The sequence below is a fragment of the Engystomops pustulosus genome, chromosome 9 (genome assembly GCF_040894005.1).
Source record: "Engystomops pustulosus chromosome 9, aEngPut4.maternal, whole genome shotgun sequence".
NCBI classification, from domain to species: Eukaryota; Metazoa; Chordata; class Amphibia; order Anura; family Leptodactylidae; genus Engystomops; species Engystomops pustulosus.
The window spans coordinates 104,289,721-104,313,046 of record NC_092419.1 but is presented as its reverse complement, the minus strand read 5'-3'; the positions used below and the strand labels follow the sequence as shown (position 1 = coordinate 104,313,046).

The following is a 23,326-nucleotide window of genomic DNA, read 5'->3' as shown; positions in this document are numbered from 1 at the left end:
GGGGCAGGCTATATACTAGGGGCAGGCTATATACTAGGGGCAGGCTATATACTAGGGGACCAGGGGGCTGGCTATATACTAGGGGCAGGCTATATACTAGGGGACAGGCTATATACTAGGGGACAGGGGGCTGGCTATATGCTAGGGGAAGGCTATATACTAGGGGAGCAGGCTATATACTAGGGGAGCAGGCTATATACTAGGGGAGCAGGGGGCTGGCCATATACTGCTAGCTATATACTAGGGTGCTGGCTATATAATTGGGGGCGAAAGGGAATGACTAGCTATATACTGGCTGTGACCGATGCATTTGCCGCCCTTTCCTTTCAATGTTTTTGTGGCAAAATTAGGGGCCTCGGCTTATATTTGGATCGACTTTTACTATAATATATATACGGTAAGTCCTGAATCACCCCCGTCTTTATAGTGCGGTCATTAAGAAGTTAAAATACAAAAGTTGCCGATACTAAAACTAAAATTGATCAAAGATAAAAACTGTATAAATGAGGCATCACCGTAATCAGAGTGGCCCAGAGAATACAGACAAAATATTATTTTTTTGTTACGGTGAGTGGTCAAAAAAAAAAAAAAAAATTTAAAAATCTAAAAGTCTAAATGAATGTATTTTTTAAAATCTACAGTTTCTAAATCGCACGTCCATTTTGTTTTAACCCCCTGTGAAACAGTTAAAAAAAGTTAACAGACTTTGTAAAAGTAGTTTTATAAATGGGGTCATTTATAGGGTGTTACTATTATTAAGGCCTCTCAAAGTCACCTGAAAGCCAAGTTGTCCCTCAAAACAGGAGTTTTGGTTTTTTTTATGCAAATGAGAAAGAAGAAAAAACTCAACTAAAGTTCTAAGCCTCAAAACATCCTACAAAAATGAGAGGATAAAAAAAAAAAAAAAAAAAAAAAAAATTTGGGTGCTCTGACCATCTTCATGGAAAGCAGAACATTTTAAACTTTGAAAATGAAGAATTTTTAACAAATTTCCGGGTTTTTTTTTTTGGTTTTCAGAACGAAACACAAAACTTATCACTAAAGCCTTTCCACCAACGCCAAGTGCAATGTGTTACCGGAAAATAATCTCCAAATCGTCAGGATGGGCTTCAGCGTCCTGAAGTTATAACCATCGTGACTCAGGGCAGATTCTAACAATGGCCTGTGGTCATTGAGCTAAACACAAGCGAGAAGGAGGAAAGCGGCTCTCACCGGTGTGTGAAAAATCCTTTACTATGTACAGATAGTGCAGGGCTTGGCCATGGGCCGTTTCGCACCACCTAGCGCTTTCTCAAGCCGTTGACCTTTAAAGGGAACCTGTCACCAGGGCCCTCATTGTCAATAAACACAGGTTACAGAAACCCATTATACCTGCAGTGCACATCTGCCTTTCTGCCTTCTCTAAGCATTTGCATTACTATATAATTGTGTGTTACCTTACCTTGCTCCCTGACAGAATCATCTGTGTAGTCCCAGGGGTTGGGCTTTGGTTTGGATGCATTCCAAAAAACAACACGTGACTTGTCTGTGTTATTCACTCCTCAGCTCTCAGCCCCCACTTTTGTGCTCCTGCACAGCTCCTCCCTCCTGCTCATTCACAGAGGTCACAGCCTGGCAAGCTGACATCACTGGGAGAGGGAGGAGCTCTACAGGAGCCCAAAGGTGGGGCCTAACAGCTGAGGAGTCTGCAGCACAGACATGTCACATGTTGTTTTTTAAAATGCATCCAAATCAAAGCCCAGCCCCTGGGACTACACAGAGGATTCTGTCAGGGTGCAAGGTAAGTTATAACACACAATTATATTGTAATGAAAATGCTTAGAGAGAGCAGAAAGACTTAGTGAAAATGAGGTCCCTGGTGACAGGTTCCCTTTAAGCTAAAAACAAGCGCTTAACAAGGGGTTAAACCCAGCAATAAGAATCTGACTTGAGGTATTGCTTATTGGAAACCCCCACACAAAAAAACCCAAGAAATATGCCGCACCTCCACTGACCCAATTCTCTTAAAAAGCTGAGGCTCGGAGACAGTCGTGGGGGAGATGTATCAAGATTGAATTTTCTCTTCTCCTTTCTCTACTAAACACGATAAAAAAGATGTAAATGCAAAATGAGGACATTACCGGTCCCTTCCGAAACCAAAAAGACTCCTCTGCCAGGTTTGCATTTGGGTTTTTGGGTTCAGGGCCCAGTTTCATAATATGGGTGACATTTATACCAAGGAAAGGATGGGGGGTGGGGGGGGGGGTTATAAAATAATAATAAAAATACATATTTTAGAATCCTGCATATTGTCAATATTTGTGTGGTTGGTGCATTTATCAGACAGAAACTTTTGGATGTTCATGTGCCATTGGGCGAGGGGCGTCCTGACCCGGGGAGCGAGGAGCTCTGACCGTCACATCCAACACAGCGATGAACCCTTAAAGGGGATTACACAAAGAACACACAAGGGGCCCTTTAAGGAATGTTCTCAAAAACTCGACAGGGGAAGTTCCTCAGTGACAATTCTGATGAAATCTGGAAAATTCCAGAGAAAATATTTCTGCAAACAATTTCGAGACTTTAAAAAAAAAAAAAATGAATATTTTTGGCAATTACGTTATCACGAGTCAGAAGAAAGGCGCCATTCATCGGGGACTCGCCGCAGACTATATAATGTACACAGAGATTCGCTTTTCGAACAAATTTTCTTAGATTGACTCATCTCCTGAAATACTCTGCGCTGCTGGACGTCCAGCTCTTTGGTCATAGTGCGGCTTTTGCATTCTCTGCTCATCTCCTGAAATACTCTGCGCTGCTGGACGTCCAGCTCTTTGGTCATAGTGCGGCTTTTGCATTCTCTGCTCATCTCCTGAAATACTCTGTGCTGCTGGACGTCCAGCTCTTTGGTCATAGTGCGGCTTTTGCATTCTCTGCTCATCTCCTGAAATACTCTGTGCTGCTGGACGTCCAGCTCTTTGGTCATAGTGCGGCTTTTCCATTCTCTGCTCATCTCCTGAAATACTCTGCGCTGCTGGACGTCCAGCTCTTTGGTCATAGTGCGGCTTTTGCATTCTCTGCTCATCTCCTGAAATACTCTGCGCTGCTGGACGTCCAGCTCTTTGGTCATAGTGCGGCTTTTGCATTCTCTGCTCATCTCCTGAAATACTCTGTGCTGCTGGACGTCCAGCTCTTTGGTCATAGTGCGGCTTTTGCATTCTCTGCTCATCTCCTGAAATACTCTGTGCTGCTGGACGTCCAGCTCTTTGGTCATAGTGCGGCTTTTGCATTCTCTGCTCATCTCCTGAAATACTCTGCGCTGCTGGACGTCCAGCTCTTTGGTCATAGTGCGGCTTTTGCATTCTCTGCTCATCTCCTGAAATACTCTGCGCTGCTGGACGTCCAGCTCTTTGGTCATAGTGCGGCTTTTGCATTCTCTGCTCATCTCCTGAAATACTCTGCGCTGCTGGACGTCCAGCTCTTTGGTCATAGTGCGGCTTTTGCATTCTCTGCTCATCTCCTGAAATACTCTGCGCTGCTGGACGTCCAGCTCTTTGGTCATAGTGCGGCTTTTGCATTCTCTGCTCATCTCCTGAAATACTCTGTGCTGCTGGACGTCCAGCTCTTTGGTCATAGTGCGGCTTTTCCATTCTCTGCTCATCTCCTGAAATACTCTGCGCTGCTGGACGTCCAGCTCTTTGGTCATAGTGCGGCTTTTCCATTCTCTGCTCATCTCCTGAAATACTCTGCGCTGCTGGACGTCCAGCTCTTTGGTCATAGTGCGGCTTTTCCATTCTCTGCTCATCTCCTGAAATACTCTGCGCTGCTGGACGTCCAGCTCTTTGGTCATAGTGCGGCTTTTCCATTCTCTGCTCATCTCCTGAAATACTCTGCGCTGCTGGACGTCCAGCTCTTTGGTCATAGTGCGGCTTTTGCATTCTCTGCTCATCTCCTGAAATACTCTGCGCTGCTGGACGTCCAGCTCTTTGGTCATAGTGCGGCTTTTCCATTCTCTGCTCATCTCCTGAAATACTCTGTGCTGCTGGACGTCCAGCTCTTTGGTCATAGTGCGGCTTTTCCATTCTCTGCTCATCTCCTGAAATACTCTGCGCTGCTGGACGTCCAGCTCTTTGGTCATAGTGCGGCTTTTGCATTCTCTGCTCATCTCCTGAAATACTCTGTGCTGCTGGACGTCCAGCTCTTTGGTCATAGTGCGGCTTTTCCATTCTCTGCTCATCTCCTGAAATACTCTGTGCTGCTGGACGTCCAGCTCTTTGGTCATAGTGCGGCTTTTGCATTCTCTGCTCATCTCCTGAAATACTCTGCGCTGCTGGACGTCCAGCTCTTTGGTCATAGTGCGGCTTTTCCATTCTCTGCTCATCTCCTGAAATACTCTGCGCTGCTGGACGTCCAGCTCTTTGGTCATAGTGCGGCTTTTCCATTCTCTGCTCATCTCCTGAAATACTCTGCGCTGCTGGACGTCCAGCTCTTTGGTCATAGTGCGGCTTTTGCATTCTCTGCTCATCTCCTGAAATACTCTGCGCTGCTGGACGTCCAGCTCTTTGGTCATAGTGCGGCTTTTGCATTCTCTGCTCATCTCCTGAAATACTCTGTGCTGCTGGACGTCCAGCTCTTTGGTCATAGTGCGGCTTTTCCATTCTCTGCTCATCTCCTGAAATACTCTGCGCTGCTGGACGTCCAGCTCTTTGGTCATAGTGCGGCTTTTGCATTCTCTGCTCATCTCCTGAAATACTCTGCGCTGCTGGACGTCCAGCTCTTTGGTCATAGTGCGGCTTTTGCATTCTCTGCTCATCTCCTGAAATACTCTGCGCTGCTGGACGTCCAGCTCTTTGGTCATAGTGCGGCTCTTGCATTCTCTGCTCATCTCCTGAAATACTCTGCGCTGCTGGACATCCAGCTCTTTGGTCATAGTGCGGCTTTTCCATTCTCTGCTCATCTCCTGAAATACTCTGCGCTGCTGGACGTCCAGCTCTTTGGTCATAGTGCGGCTTTTGCATTCTCTGCTCATCTCCTGAAATACTCTGTGCTGCTGGACGTCCAGCTCTTTGGTCATAGTGCGGCTTTTGCATTCTCTGCTCATCTCCTGAAATACTCTGTGCTGCTGGACGTCCAGCTCTTTGGTCATAGTGCGGCTTTTGCATTCTCTGCTCATCTCCTGAAATACTCTGTGCTGCTGGACGTCCAGCTCTTTGGTCATAGTGCGGCTTTTGCATTCTCTGCTCATCTCCTGAAATACTCTGTGCTGCTGGACGTCCAGCTCTTTGGTCATAGTGCGGCTTTTGCATTCTCTGCTCATCTCCTGAAATACTCTGTGCTGCTGGACGTCCAGCTCTTTGGTCATAGTGCGGCTTTTGCATTCTCTGCTCATCTCCTGAAATACTCTGTGCTGCTGCTGCTCGGTCGCTCAGGTCTGATCAGTCTGTGATCTTTCACCTATCATCATAGGCATGAACAAGCTACTAACGCATCCATCTGCTGAAGTACTCTGCGCTGCTGTTGGTCTGATTAGTCTGTGATATAACACATACTCATCTTTAATGAGTATGACCCGGACATATTGCTGGGTGAACAGAAAATACGGCAAATTGACGCCCCTAGCTACTAGCCATGGCTATGACTGGCCAGGCCCAGCAGCCAATATGGCCGCCAATATGTCCGGATCAGACGGCCTAACCCAAATGCTGAACCCGACCATCGGTTCCGTTCATCTCTACTTATAGTTACGTGAATGACCAAGTCCACAACATGTATTTCTATTCTATTTATACATGTATTTCTATTCCTGAAATACTCTGTGCTGCCAAATCAAATGTTCCATAAAATAAGATAAATGTAAAAAAAAAAAATAATAAAAAATAAAAAAAATATTCAGCTATTGCCATAAAAATAAAATAACAAAACAGTCCTGACACCGATCCAGCACTGGAGCTTCCACAGGTCTATGTTAATAAGCGGGAAGACATGTGACCGCTGCAGCCAATCAGTGTCCTCTGCAGTCATGACATCACTGCTCAGTAACAGGAGCCATTTTTTTCCTTGTTTCCTTAATTAGGGTTTAAAAAAAAAAAAAAAAAAAAAAAATTACAAAATAAATAAAAAGTTATCTCAGTCGTGTCACATGTGGGACGCTCTCTCTCTCCCGTACATAAGGAAAGATAGAATACACTATGAGAGAATTATGGGTTAATGTGGGGGGGGGGTCCCCTATTCAGGACCCATATCTATTAGGGGGGGGGGGGGGGGTGTTACCACAGCTTCTCTGTGCAGTTGCAATGTGCATGAGAAGTGTAACTGCGGTCAATTAGCATAATTGTAAAAGTTGATTTTAGAGGGAAGGAGCCCATGGAAGTGCTGACAGACCAGGGAGAGACTGTGTAACAATCTGTGAAGCCAGATCACTGATGGGCTCTGGTAACGCCCCCAGGAGGCCATCTAGTGTGATCTATGAGTAAGGCCTCTTCCACACTAGCGTTGCGTTTCACGTCAGGGTGCAATGCGTGAAAAACTGACGTTTTTGGCTGCGTTTTTGTTCCATTTTTCCTTGGAGTAATTAGCGTTTTTGCGTTTTTCACGCGCGCGTTGTTAGCGTTTTTTTGCGTTTTCGGCGCATTTTTCACGCGCGATTCAATGGGAGACTCGAGCATTTTTCAAAGGGACCATGGTTTGGGATTAAAATGTGTTATTTAATTGAAAAATAATGTCTTCTGATAAGTTAGCAGATGTATGCAAACATCTGCAATCTATTCTTCACTGTTCCGCGCGTATATTATCTCCCGACAATTTAGCAGATGTGAAGAACAGTGAAGAATAGAATAAAAACAGTGAACACAGTGAACACAGTGAACACAGGATCATTTAAGAGAAAAACACAGTGCAGAACACAGTGCAGAATAGATTACAGATGTTCGGCACATCTGCTTACTTGTCGGGAGATACGCGCGGAACGGTGCGCCCAAAATAGCATGTGAAGAACAATATATATGTGTGAAGAACACATTGCAGATGTTTAAATACATCTGCAATGTGTTCTTCACACACATATATATTGTTCTTCACATGCTATTTTGGGCGCGCCGTTCCGCGCGTATCTCCCGACAAGTAAGCAGATGTGCCGAACATCTGTAATCTATTCTGCACTTTGTTCTGCACTGTGTTTTTCTCTTAAATGATCCTGTGGTCACTGTGTTCAATGTTTTTATTCTATTCTTCACTGTTCTTCACTGTGTTTTTTTAATTAAATGCTCGATCGCGAGCAGGGGAAATAATGTTATTCTGGTCACCTAGCAACCCTTACGTTTAAAACGCATTGCACTCGCATTGCACTTGCAATGATTGCGAGTGCAATGCGTTCTTGATGCATCTCCATAGACTTGAATGGGGCGTGAAAAACGCGCGTGACCCGCAAAAATAGAGCATGCTGCGATTTTGACGCGCGTAAAAACGAACGCAAGCACGCGCGTTAAAACCAACACTAATGAAGAAAGACCCATCGAATACAATGGGACAGAGTGCAATGCAAGTTCTGCGCGTCAAATGCACGCGCAGAACTCGCGCGTGAAAAACGCCAGTGTGGAAGGGGCTTAAGTGTTTCATTCTGATGGCTTATTTTCATTTCAATAAGAAAGCCCTACGCAATTCCTTATTTTACCTGGGAGGGCGCTGCAGGAAATCTAAACACCTGCTGCAGGATTTCCCACAGATCACAAACGATCGCTGGGAATGATCATTAGGAGGAACTTAATAATGAAGCTGTGGATACGGCTTCATGCACAATTTCAGGGGACCCATAACGTTACTGGTAAACGCGTACAAATAATTTAGCAACGTTTTTGTTAATCACAACCTACAAATTTTCAGTCGGGACGTGACAAGGCCGAGTAGATTTAGATCCAACCATTCCGGTGCATACAACTATTTGCAGAGCGAAAAAAATTTTTTTTTGTAATTTTGACTTAAAACTAAAAATAAGTCCAAAAAAATTTTTATGCATATGATAAAATAGATAAACAGCGCCTCTAGTGGTCAGGAGGTTGGTTTCTCACCAGGTCAAAGAGCTAACAAAAAAAATGCCCCTAGTGGTCAGGCAATATCCTGAAACCTGGGCCTGAGCCCCTCGAATAAATACACAAAGTTATAGACATTACGGCCCCGTCCTCCAATGTGTTAACAGCCACAATCCTCCGGGGAATCTGGGACTTGTTAACTTTCACACTCCAAGGCGGAAATTAGGGAGTAATCCAAGTGGAATTTCCCTGAACCAATGGAATTTATTATTTTAGCAAATTTGGGGATTTTTTTTTTAACAGTTTATTCCATGTTCAACTGAGTGAATTTTACTGAATTAATTGAAAAAAAAAAAAAAAAAAAAAAAAACATGACTCCTCACAAAACAACATGGTAATTTTCCCTTCAGAAAGTGGTTTGACCCATGTTTAAAAATAAATGTTTTTGAATGAATTTAAAAAAACAACAAAAAAACATTCATTTCGTTAACATTTGCCTAATTAAGTTTCGACAGGCGGCGTTACCGAGGGCGACGTGATTGACGGCAAATCAATGGATTCAAATAAACATAGAAAAACATGGCAGATGGCGGCTCCCGGAGGAGCAGGTGACAGGGGAACATCTGAAAGCGCAAAAATGGTAAAACAAACAAAAAATAGTAAGGATGAAAAAAACTTTACATCACGTAAAATGTTTTTGGCTTCTTTTTTTTTTTTAAATAAAGTTTTAATAAAGTTGCGCATCACCAACACGATCACGACTTTATACCCATAAGTGAAAAAAAAAATTTTGGAGTAGGGGACGAGGAACTGCACCCAACAGCAAAAGTGCAACCAAACTACAGAGGACGCGGGAAGATTTTCCATGAGAAATTGAAAAAAAAAAATAAAATAAATGAAATATATATTTATATATACAAGTCTGTAAGTCAGGTGTCCTTAAGTAGGGGACTGCCTGTGTGTATATATACCGGTATGTGTGAATGTATAATATATATTATACACACACATACCTGTATATATATATATATATATATATATATATATACACACACACGGTCCCCTACTTAAGGACACCTGACTTACAGACATCCCCTAGTTACAGACAGACCTCTCTGCCCTCTGTGACCCCCACACACAGATACATATAAATAAATATAATAAGAAAAGTGGCAAACAATCCAAAGTCCAGAACCACTGTATCTTTACATAATGTAAGACATAAAAAAAATAAAATAAAAAAAAATTCCTAGCTTGCATAGTTTACATTCAAAGGCAGCAAACAGATATAGAAGATATAGAAGCAAAAAAAAATAAAAAAAATTCAGTCTAACAGATCACATAAAACTATGTAACTGGCAATAAAATAAAAAAAAATGTTTAAAAAAAAATTAAAAACACTAAAACTTGAAAAGTATATGAAAAAAAAAAGATTGCCTGCCAGATTACGCAATGACGTTGATAGTTTAGGATGATTTTAATAAAATAAAAATAAATTAAAAAAATAGAAAACACGTAAAACACTAAAATTTGAAATATATATCAAAATGAAAAAAAAAAACCAAACAAACAAAAAAAAAAACACTCCTTCCCCTGCAGATGATGCGAGGACATCAACCAATTAAAGCTGAATACAACACGACAGGTTCGGTGAAATAGAAGATATTGTGACTGCACGGCATGCGGGGGGAAAAAAAAAAATAAAAAAAAAAATAAATTCTCAATCGACAGCAGAATCAATGTCGATGACACCAGATATAAATCTCCACAACAACTAAACCCAAAAGAAAAGCAAAAAAAAGCAAAAGGATTTAAAAAGGAAAAAAAAAATGACATCACAAAAAGAGAACAGAATCAGCCCAATGCTTTCCCACTTGCAAAATTGAATTCCAATATTTTTTTTTTTTTTAATTTTATTATTTTTTCCTCAGGGTGTTGCCCCCTGCCAGGAGGCTGAGGCTTCCCCCCTGACTCTCTGGTCGTCACCTCGGACACATCACCCTGAGACATCATTTAGCTGCACTTCAATCTTTTATTTTTTTGCAGAAATAATTGAAAATTTTCTGATTTTCTGTGACCAGAAAAAAAAAAAAAAACTACTGCATCGCATCCACATTTCTCACAGCCCTGACAACCTGGGAATCAAGGGCTTTGCATAAAAAATAAAAATATAAAATAAACATAGAACAAATAAATATTTAATAAGTAAAAAAAAAAAAAAATAGGATTTTTTTTAGTTATTAATTTTCGGAATAATCAGGGGGGCAGGGTGGTAGAGTGTGTCTGTGGGGGGGGGGGGGGTCCAGATTCCCAGCACTGGGCATGGGACACACCCTCTCCTCTGCAAAAAAAAAAAAAAAAAAAAATTCTGGAAATGGAAGTTTTGTGAAATTTGCTAGTAATTTCTTGCAGGCAGAGAATTGTTGATTTCCGCCTCTCTCTCTCTCTCTGTGCAGGCTAGGGGGGGCACTGCTCCTGTAGGTGGCGCTGTTTTAATGAAATAAATCAGAAAAAAAAAATTGGTAAAAAAAAAAATTTGAGAGAGAGAAATATGAGGCCTGGGCCTGGCGGAGGGTGCGGGGGCCCGGGGCCGGCATTGGGGGGCGCTATACACACATGTTACATGCACAATCTATCGGAATGGACACAATTAAATTTTTTTTTTTTTTTGCAAAATGCAAAAAATATGTAAAGCAAAAAAAAAAATCTCCGGGGGGGGGGGGGCAGTGCCCGGAGAAGACTGCAGGGGGGCATTGTTTTCCCTGCAGAGACCCCCATAGTCCACAGCTGTGCTGCCCCCTCCCCATGTCCCCGGCAGCAGTGCACACGGGGCGGCTCTTACCTGCGGCTATGGCCGGGGCTGCGGGGCTGTGGCGGCCGCTGGATGCGATGACTCCCGGCTCCTGGAAGCCGCGGCCCGGGAGAGTTGAGCGGATCGGCTGAAGGGGGAGGAGTCTGCGAGGAGGCGGGGGGAGGAGCAGGGGGAGGAGCTCATACACTGCATGTCACCAGCTACTGCGCCCTGTATGTGCCATGTAACATGCGGTGTACACCACAGCTACAGGTGATGTGCAGTATATACTGGTGATGTACAGTATATACAGGTGATGTGCAGTATATAAAGGTGATGTACAGTATATGCAGGTGATGTGCAGTATATACAGGTGATGTACAGTATATACAGGTGATGTGCAGTATATACAGGTGATGTGCAGTATATACAGGTGAGGTACAGGAGACAGGTGATGTATAGGAGACAGGTGATGTGCAGTATATACAGGTGATGTGCAGTATATACAGGTGATGTACAGTATATACAAGATACACAGGTGATGTGCAGTATATACAGGTGATGTACAGTATATACAGGTGATGTACTGTATATACAAGATATACAGGAGATGTACAGTATATACAAGATATACAGGAGATGTGCAGTATATACAAGATACACAGGTGATGTGCAGTATATACAAGATATACAGGAGATGTACAGTATATACAGGTGATGTGCAGTATATAAAGGTGATGTACAGTATATGCAGGTGATGTGCAGTATATACAGGTGATGTACAGTATATACAGGTGATGTGCAGTATATACAGGTGATGTACAGGAGACAGGTGATGTAGAGGAGACAGGTGATGTGCAGTATATACAGGTGATGTGCAGTATATACAGGTGATGTACAGTATATACAAGATACACAGGTGATGTGCAGTATATACAGGTGATGTACAGTATATACAGGTAATGTACTGTATATACAAGATATACAGGAGATGTACAGTATATACAAGATATACAGGAGATGTACATTATGTAAAGGTGATGTACAGTATATACAAGATATACAGGAGATGTACAGTATATACAGGTGATGTACAGTATATACAAGATATACAGGTGATGTACAGTATATACAAGATATACAGGTGATGTACAGTATGTACAGGTGATGTACAGTATATACAAGATATACAGGTGATGTACAGTATGTACAGGTGATGTACAGTATATACAAGATATACAGGTGATGTACAGTATATACAAGATACACAGGTGATGTGCAGTATGTACAGGTGATGTACAGTATATACAAGATATACAGGTGATGTACAGTATATACAAGATATACAGGAGATGTACAGTATATACAGGTGATGTACAGTATATACAAGATATACAGGTGATGTACAGTATATACAGGAGATGTACAGTATATACAGGAGATGTACAGTATATACAGGTGATGTACAGGAGATGTAGAGTATATACAGGAGATGTACAGTATATACAGGTGATGTACTGTATATGCAAGATATACAGGAGATGTACAGTATATACAGGAGATGTACAGTATATACAGGTGATGTACAGTATATACAAGATATACAGGAGATGTACAGTATATACAAGATATACAGGAGATGTACAGTATGTACAGGTGATGTACAGTATATACAAGATATACAGGTGATGTACAGTATATACAAGATATACAGGAGATGTACAGTATATACAGGTGGTGTACAGTATATACAAGATACACAGGTGATGTGCAGTATATACAGGTGATGTACAGTATATACAAGATATACAGGAGATGTACAGTATGTACAGGTGATGTACAGTATATACAAGATATACAGGAGATGTACAGTATGTACAGGTGATGTACAGTATATACAGGTGATGTACTGTATATACAAGATATACAGGAGATGTACAGTATATACAAGATATACAGGAGATGTGCAGTATATACAAGATACACAGGTGATGTGCAGTATATACAAGATATACAGGAGATGTACAGTATATACAGGTGATGTGCAGTATATAAAGGTGATGTACAGTATATGCAGGTGATGTGCAGTATATACAGGTGATGTTCAGTATATACAGGTGATGTGCAGTATATACAGGTGATGTACAGGAGACAGGTGATGTAGAGGAGACAGGTGATGTGCAGTATATACAGGTGATGTGCAGTATATACAGGTGATGTACAGTATATACAAGATACACAGGTGATGTGCAGTATATACAGGTGATGTACAGTATATACAGGTGATGTACTGTATATACAAGATATACAGGAGATGTACAGTATATACAAGATATACAGGAGATGTACATTATGTAAAGGTGATGTACAGTATATACAAGATATACAGGAGATGTACAGTATATACAGGTGATGTACAGTATATACAAGATATACAGGTGATGTACAGTATATACAAGATATACAGGTGATGTACAGTATGTACAGGTGATGTACAGTATATACAAGATATACAGGTGATGTACAGTATGTACAGGTGATGTACAGTATATACAAGATATACAGGTGATGTACAGTATGTACAGGTGATGTACAGTATATACAAGATATACAGGTGATGTACAGTATATACAGGTGATGTGCAGTATATACAGGTGATGTACAGTATGTACAGGTGATGTACAGTATATACAAGATATACAGGTGATGTACAGTATATACAAGATACACAGGTGATGTGCAGTATGTACAGGTGATGTACAGTATATACAAGATATACAGGTGATGTACAGTATATACAAGATATGCAGGAGATGTACAGTATGTACAGGTGATGTACAGTATATACAAGATATACAGGAGATGTACAGTATATACAGGTGATGTACAGTATATACAAGATATACAGGTGATGTACAGTATATACAGGAGATGTACAGTATATACAGGAGATGTACAGTATATACAGGTGATGTACAGGAGATGTACAGTATATACAGGAGATGTACAGTATATACAGGTGATGTACTGTATATGCAAGATATACAGGAGATGTACAGTATATACAGGTGATGTACAGTATATACAAGATATACAGGAGATGTACAGTATATACAAGACATACAGGAGATGTACAGTATGTACAGGTGATGTACAGTATATACAAGATATACAGGTGATGTACAGTATATACAAGATATACAGGAGATGTACAGTATATACAGGTGGTGTACAGTATATACAAGATACACAGGTGATGTGCAGTATATACAGGTGATGTACAGTATATACAAGATATACAGGTGATGTACAGTATATACAAGATATACAGGAGATGTACAGTATGTACAGGTGATGTACAGTATATACAAGATATACAGGAGATGTACAGTATATACAGGTGATGTACAGGAGATGTACAGTATATACAGGAGATGTACAGTATGTACAGGTGATGTACAGTATATACAAGATACACAGATGTACAGTATATACAAGATATACAGGAGATGTACAGTATGTACAGGTGATGTACAGTATATACAAGATATACAGGTGATGTACAGTATATACAAGATATACAGGAGATGTACAGTATATACAGGTGGTGTACAGTATATACAAGATACACAGGTGATGTGCAGTATATACAGGTGATGTACAGTATATACAAGATATACAGGTGATGTACAGTATATACAAGATATACAGGAGATGTACAGTATGTACAGGTGATGTACAGTATATACAGGTGATGTACAGGAGATGTACAGTATATACAGGAGATGTACAGTATGTACAGGTGATGTACAGTATATACAAGATACACAGATGTACAGTATATACAAGATATACAGGAGATGTACAGTATGTACAGGTGATGTACAGTATATACAAGATATACAGGTGATGTACAGTATATACAGGTGATGTACAGGAGATGTACAGTATATACAGGAGATGTACAGTATGTACAGGTGATGTACAGTATATACAGGTGATGTACAGTATATACAAGATACACAGATGTACAGTATATACAAGATATACAGGAGATGTACAGTATATACAAGATATACAGGAGATGTACGGTATATACAGGTGATGTACAGTATATACAAGATATACAGGTGATGATAGGTGTGATGTACAGGATACAGGTGATGTACAGGTGTGATGTACAGGATACAGGAGATGATGGGTGTGATGTACAGGATACAGGTGATGATAGGTGTGATGTACAGGATACAGGTGATGTACAGGATACAGGAGATGATGGGTGTGATGTACAGGATGCAGGAGATGATAGGTGTGATGTACAGGATACAGGTGATGTACAGGATACAGGAGATGATAGGTGTGATGTACAGGATACAGGTGATGATGGGTGTGATGTACAGGATACAGGAGATGATAGGTGTGATGTACAGGATACAGGAGATGATAGGTGTGATGTACAGGATACAGGAGATGATAGGTGTGATGTACAGGATATAGGTGATGATGGGTGTGATGTACAGGATACAGGAGATGATGGGTGTGATGTACAGGATACAGGAGATGATAGGTGTGATGTACAGGATACAGGAGATGTACAGGATACAGGAGATGATAGGTGTGATGTACAGGATACAGGAGATGATAGGTGTGATGTACAGGATACAGGAGATGATGGGTGTGATGTACAGGATATAGGTGATGATGGGTGTGATGTACAGGATACAGGAGATGATGGGTGTGATGTACAGGATACAGGTGATGTACAGGATATAGGTGATGATGGGTGTGATGTACAGGATACAGGAGATGATAGGTGTGATGTACAGGATACAGGTGATGTACAGGATACAGGAGATGATGGGTGTGATGTACAGAATACAGGAGATGATGGGTGTGATGTACAGGATATAGGTGATGATGGGTGTGATGTACAGGATACAGGAGATGATAGGTGTGATGTACAGGATACAGGTGATGTACAGGATACAGGAGATGATAGGTGTTATGTACAGGATACAGGAGATGATGGGTGTGATGTACAGGATATAGGTGATGATGGGTGTGATGTACAGGATATAGGTGATGATAGGTGTGAAGTACAGGATACAGGAGATGTACAGGATACAGGAGATGTACAGGATACAGGAGATGATGGGTGTGATGTACAGGATACAGGAGATGATAGGTGTGATGTACAGGATACATGAGATGATGGGTGTGATGTACAGGATATAGGTGATGATAGGTGTGAAGTACAGGATACAGGTGGTGACAGAGGTGATGTACAGGATACTGGTGATGTACAGGATACAGGAGATGATGGGTGTGATGTACAGGATACAGGAGATGATGGGTGTGATGTACAGGATACAGGTGATGTACAGGATACAGGTGATGTACAGGATATAGGTGATGATGGGTGTGATGTACAGGATACAGGAGATGATAGGTGTGATGTACAGGATACAGGTGATGATAGGTGTGATGTACAGGATACAGGTGATGTACAGGATACAGGAGATGATAGGTGTGATGTACAGGATACAGGTGATGTACAGGATACAGGAGATGATAGGTGTGATGTACAGGATACAGGTGATGTAAAGGATACAGGTGATGATGGGTGTGATGTACAGGATACAGGAGATGATAGGTGTGATGTACAGGATACAGGTGATGTACAGGATACAGGAGATGATAGGTGTGATGTACAGGATACAGGAGATGATAGGTGTGATGTACAGGATACAGGAGATGATGGGTGTGATGTACAGGATATAGGTGATGATAGGTGTGAAGTACAGGATACAGGTGGTGACAGAGGTGATGTACAGGATACTGGTGATGTACAGGATACAGGAGATGATGGGTGTGATGTACAGGATACAGGAGATGATGGGTGTGATGTACAGGATACAGGTGATGTACAGGATACAGGTGATGTACAGGATATAGGTGATGATGGGTGTGATGTACAGGATACAGGAGATGATAGGTGTGATGTACAGGATACAGGTGATGTACAGGATACTGGTGATGTACAGGATACAGGAGATGATGGGTGTGATGTACAGGATACAGGAGATGATGGGTGTGATGTACAGGATACAGGTGATGTACAGGATACAGGTGATGTACAGGATATAGGTGATGATGGGTGTGATGTACAGGATACAGGAGATGATGGGTGTGATGTACAGGATACAGGTGGTGACAGAGGTGATGTACAGGATACTGGTGATGTACAGGATACAGGAGATGATGGGTGTGATGTACAGGATACAGGTGATGTACAGGATACAGGTGATGTACAGGATATAGGTGATGATGGGTGTGATGTACAGGATACAGGAGATGATAGGTGTGATGTACAGGATACAGGTGATGTACAGGATACAGGAGATGATGGGTGTGATGTACAGGATACAGGTGATGTACAGGATACAGGAGATGATAGGTGTGATGTACAGGATATAGGTGATGTACAGGATATAGGTGATGTACAGGATATAGGTGATGATGGGTGTGATGTACAGGATACAGGAGATGATAGGTGTGATGTACAGGATACAGGTGATGTACAGGTGTGATGTACAGGATACAGGAGATGATGGGTGTGATGTACAGGATACAGGAGATGATAGGTGTGATGTACAGGATACAGGTGATGTAAAGGATACAGGTGATGATGGGTGTGATGTACAGGATACAGGAGATGATAGGTGTGATGTACAGGATACAGGTGATGTACAGGATACAGGAGATGATAGGTGTGATGTACAGGATACAGGTGATGTAAAGGATACAGGTGATGATGGGTGTGATGTACAGGATACAGGAGATGATAGGTGTGATGTACAGGATACAGGTGATGTACAGGATACAGGAGATGATAGGTGTGATGTACAGGATACAGGAGATGATGGGTGTGATGTACAGGATACAGGAGATGATAGGTGTGATGTACAGGATACAGGAGATGATAGGTGTGATGTACAGGATACAGGAGATGATGGGTGTGATGTACAGGATACAGGTGATGTACAGGATATAGGTGATGATGGGTGTGATGTACAGGATACAGGAGATGATAGGTGTGATGTACAGGATACAGGTGATGTACAGGATACAGGTGATGTACAGGATATAGGTGATGATGGGTGTGATGTACAGGATACAGGAGATGATAGGTGTGATGTACAGGATACAGGTGATGTACAGGATACAGGAGATGATAGGTGTGATGTACAGGATACAGGTGATGTACAGGATACAGGAGATGATAGGTGTGATGTACAGGATACAGGTGATGTACAGGATACAGGAGATGATAGGTGTGATGTACAGGATACAGGTGATGTACAGGATATAGGTGATGATGGGTGTGATGTACAGGATACAGGAGATGATGGGTGTGATGTACAGGATACAGGAGATGATAGGTGTGATGTACAGGATACAGGAGATGATAGGTGTGATGTACAGGATACAGGTGATGTACAGGATACAGGAGATGATAGGTGTGATGTACAGGATACAGGAGATGATAGGTGTGATGTACAGGATACAGGTGATGTACAGGATACAGGAGATGATAGGTGTGATGTACAGGATACAGGTGATGTACAGGATATAGGTGATGATGGGTGTGATGTACAGGATACAGGAGATGATAGGTGTGATGTACAGGATACAGGAGATGATAGGTGTGATGTACAGGATACAGGTGATGTACAGGATACAGGAGATGATAGGTGTGATGTTCAGGATACAGGAGATGATAGGTGTGATGTACAGGATACAGGTGATGTACAGGATACAGGTGATGTACAGGATACAGGAGATGATAGGTGTGATGTACAGGATACAGGAGATGATAGGTGTGATGTACAGGATACAGGTGATGTACAGGATACAGGAGATGATGGGTGTGATGTACAGGATACAGGAGATGATAGGTGTGATGTACAGGATACAGGTGATGTACAGGATACAGGAGATGATAGGTGTGATGTACAGGATACAGGTGATGTACAGGATACAGGAGATGATAGGTGTGATGTTCAGGATACAGGAGATGATAGGTGTGATGTACAGGATACAGGTGATGTACAGGATACAGGTGATGTACAGGATACAGGAGATGATAGGTGTGATGTACAGGATACAGGTGATGTACAGGATACAGGAGATGATAGGTGTGATGTACAGGATACAGGAGATGATAGGTGTGATGTACAGGATACAGGAGATGATGGGTGTGATGTACAGGATACAGGAGATGTACAGGATACAGGAGATGATAGGTGTGATGTACAGGATACAGGAGATGATAGGTGTGATGTACAGGATACAGGAGATGATGGGTGTGATGTACAGGATACAGGAGATGTACAGGATACAGGAGATGATAGGTGTGATGTACAGGATACAGGAGATGATAGGTGTGATGTACAGGATACAGGAGATGATAGGTGTGATGTACAGGATACAGGAGATGATAGGTGTGATGTACAGGATACAGGAGATGTACAGGATACAGGAGATGATAGGTGTGATGTACAGGATACAGGAGATGATGGGTGTGATGTACAGGATACAGGAGATGTACAGGATACAGGAGATGATAGGTGTGATGTACAGGATATAGGTGTGATGTCAAGAGATCTTCAGGATACAGGTGACACACTGCGCCCATAACTGAGCTCCAACAATTACATTGCTCCACTGCGGAGCTCCAGCTATCACACTGCCCCAATAACTGAGCTCCAGCACGCATTTTGCCCCCCATAACAGAGCTCAAGCAGTCACAGTGCCCCAATGAAAAAGCTACAGCAGTCACAGAGCCCCCTGCAACGAAAATCCACAGTGCCCCCGTGAAAGAGTAATGACTGCACCAGCAGAATAGTGAGTGCACCTCTGGTGTATAATAAAGGACGTAACCCGTTTCCAGAAGCCTCTGGCCCTCAGGGATTGCCCAAGTCGGGATCTGAGGGTGGGTTTGAGTTTATTGAATTCCATCAGGATCCCCTTGAAGTTTTGGGACGTGACTTGGCGCTGCTTCCATGGAAAGCTGTGTGTGAGGGACAATCTGAAGTGTAGGAGCTCTGAGGAAAGGGGTTGTCCCCGGGAGGAGTGCGGTGGTCTGCTGGAGAGCATGGACCACTTCCTGCTTCAGTGCCCCTTTAACACAGAGGTGTACAACCGGGTGGGCGCTTCCATCCATTGGCCCGGGTTGGCCGGTCTCTCCTATGCGGAGTGGGCCTATGGAGCATTCAGAGGCCTGGGTGGCCGGGACCACTGCACGTTATTCCTAGTTAGCTTAGTGGTCAGGTACCACACGTGGAACGCACGGTGTTTAGTATCGACGCAGCGTAAAATCCTCCCGGTGGATGAGGTGGTTAGGAACATTCTGGGTGACCTGGTGAAGGTGCGCTCTCTGGAGTATGAGAGGCTGGGCACGGGGAGGGCCTCTCTCCTTTGGAGGGGGTTCTCCTTTAGTGTCCCTAAGTCTGTCATCTCCGCTCCTGGTGTTGGGCTGATGCTGCACTGTAGATCCGACTGATTTGGACTGAGCGCGGGATTTAACTTTCAAATTGTGTCGCAAAGACAATGCACTTACATGCACCAGGAAGAAGTTGAACTCCAGGGACCTGAGCGGGGAGGCGACACATGCAGGATATCGGGCGCACGATCTTAGTGAATCGCGGTACAGGGCGTTATACACGGACAATGCACTTTCTGTGAACTCCTCCGGACAGGCAAGTAAATGTGCCCCAGTGACTGCACCAGCAGCAGAATAGTGAGTGCAGCTCTGCAGTATAATGCAGAATAAACTAATGAAATGTTTGTAGTACTTTTCAGGCTGTTGTGAAACTACATTTCCCAGCATGCCATGACACCTCTGCGGTATTACAGTGATAATAACTCATCTATCTTGCAGTTTGTATAACACATTGCAATAATTCCATCACATAGAAGTATCCTTGTCAGATTTTTGGTTAGTGCTAAAAGCAGCACCACCTAGTGGCCACCATGCTGTACTACTAATTCTTCAGGATGAATCTCTAATTAAAAAGAGGACCTGTCACCAGGGCCGGCTTCAGGTTTCAGTGGGCCCTTGGGCGACAGAGCCTCAGTGGGCCCCTTTGCAGTCAACTCGCGTAACGGCATGGATTCATTATATACAGCCCAGCCCCATCCTGACCCCCAATACATTATATGCAGACCCCTCCTGACCCCCAATACATTATATGCAGCCCCATCCTGACCCCCAATACATTATATGCAGCCCCATCCTGACCCCCAATACATTATATGCAGCCCCATCCTGACCCCCAATACATTATATGCAGCCCCCGATAGATTATATGCAGCCCCCGATACATTATATACAGCCCCCTCCTGACCCCCAATACATTATCTGCAGCCCCCAATACATTATATGCAGCCCCCTCCTCACCCCCAATAAATTATATGCAGCCCCAATACATTATATACAGCCCTCTTCCCCATATGGATTACATACAGCGCCCTCCTCATGTCCCAATCATTATTAACAGCCCCTATCAAAAGAATAATACTTACCTCAGCCTTCTGCTCAGGTCCAGAGCTTCCCCCTCTCAGTCTTCCTTCTCCTTCCGGCAGCCTCACAGCGCTTCAGCCCGCGGTCACAGGTTCCGCTAGCGTCGCGTTCATAACGCGACGCTAGCGCACAGGGGGCGGGCCTCGACCCGATCGCATCTGGGAGCCAGTGACCGCGGCCATGCAGCACACAGAGCGCCGCTTTACGGCGCCAGCACCCGGCACGGCCAGGTCGCTTTGGACGGGGTTTGGCCACGAGTGGGCCCTCCCAGCTGCTGGGGGCCCCGGCACTTGCCCGGGTTTGCCGGGTGCTGGCGCCGGCCCTGCCTGTCACCCTAAAAAAAATAAAGTAAGAAGCTCTTAGTTCTACCCCAGTATTAGCAGTGTTAAATTGCTAGCTGTATCTGAACCTTCCAATAAAGCTAGCGAATACTGCACGGCCATACACTATAAGCGTGGTTCATACTGCCGTACCCTGTAAGCCTGGTTCATACTGCCGTACCCTGTAAGCTTGGTTCATACTGCCATACCCTGTAAGCTTGGTTCATACTGCCATACACTGTAAGCTAGGTTCATACTGCCATACCCTGTAAGCTTGGTTCATACTGCCGTACCCTGTAAGCTTGGTTCATACTGCCATACCCTGTAAGCTTGGTTCATACTGCCATACCCTGTAAGCTTGGTTCATACTGCCGTACCCTGTAGGCTTGGTTCATACTGCCGTACCCTGTAAGCTTGGTTCATACTGCCATACACTGTAAGCTTGGTTCATACTGCCGTACCCTGTAAGCTTGGTTCATACTGCCGTACCCTGTAAGCTTGGTTCATACTGCCGTACCCTGTAAGCTTGGTTCATACTGCCGTACCCTGTAAGCTTGGTTCATACTGCCGTACCCTGTAGGCTTGGTTCATACTGCCGTACCCTGTAAGCTTGGTTCATACTGCCGTACCCTGTAAGCTTGGTTCATACTGCCGTACCCTGTAAGCTTGGTTCATACTGCTGTACCCTGTAAGCTTGGTTCATACTGCCGTACCCTGTAAGCTTGGTTCATACTGCCGTACCCTGTAAGCTTGGTTCATACTGCCGTACCCTGTAAGCTTGGTTCATACTGCCGTACCCTGTAAGCGCGGTTCATACTGCCATACCCTGTAAGCTTGGTTCATACTGCCATACACTGTAAGCTTGGTTCATACTGCCATACCCTGTAAGCTTGGTTCATACTGCCGTACCCTGTAAGCTTGGTTCATACTGCCATACCCTGTAAGCTTGGTTCATACTGCCATACACTATAAGCTTGGTTCATACTGCCGTACCCTGTAAGCTTGGTTCATACTGCCATACACTGTAAGCTTGGTTCATACTGTCATACCCTGTAAGCTTGGTTCATACTGCCGTACCCTGTAAGCTTGGTTCATACTGCCATACACTATAAGCTTGGTTCATACTGTCATACACTGTAAGCTTGGTTCATACTGCCATACCCTGTAAGCTTGGTTCATACTGCCATACCCTGTAAGCTTGGTTCATACTGCCATACCCTGTAAGCTTGGTTCATACTGCCGTACCCTGTAAGCTTGGTTCATACTGCCGTACCCTGTAAGCTTGGTTCATACTGTCGTACCCTGTAAGCTTGGTTCATACTGCCGTACCCTGTAAGCTTGGTTCATACTGCCGTACCCTGTAAGCTTGGTTCATACTGCCGTACCCTGTAAGCTTGGTTCATACTGCCATACCCTGTAAGCTTGGTTCATACTGCCATACCCTGTAAGCTTGATTCATACTGCCATACCCTGTAAGCTTGGTTCATACTGCCGTACCCTGTAAGCTTGGTTCATACTGCCGTACCCTGTAAGCTTGGTTCATACTGCCGTACCCTGTAAGCTTGGTTCATACTGCCGTACCCTGTAAGCTTGGTTCATACTGCCATACACTGTAAGCTTGGTTCAT

The 23,326-nt window shown here is 43.3% G+C and overlaps 1 protein-coding gene across 7 annotated transcripts in view; it reads right to left on the bottom strand.

Moving 5' to 3' along the window:
* The window catches only part of ZNF618 (zinc finger protein 618), a 134,651-nt gene that overhangs the window by 78,401 nt on the left and 32,924 nt on the right, over positions 1-23,326 (bottom strand). For 5 of the 7 annotated variants that reach the window (XM_072125140.1, XM_072125137.1, XM_072125138.1 and 2 more), the window contains exon 1: positions 10,846-10,986. The exons of 1 other annotated variant lie outside the window; for it this stretch is intronic. The gene's annotated coding sequence lies outside the window, so the exon portion shown is untranslated. Of the gene's footprint in view, positions 1-10,845; positions 10,987-23,326 lie in introns of those variants that run through there. One more of the 7 variants, XM_072125142.1, reaches the window with a different exon arrangement.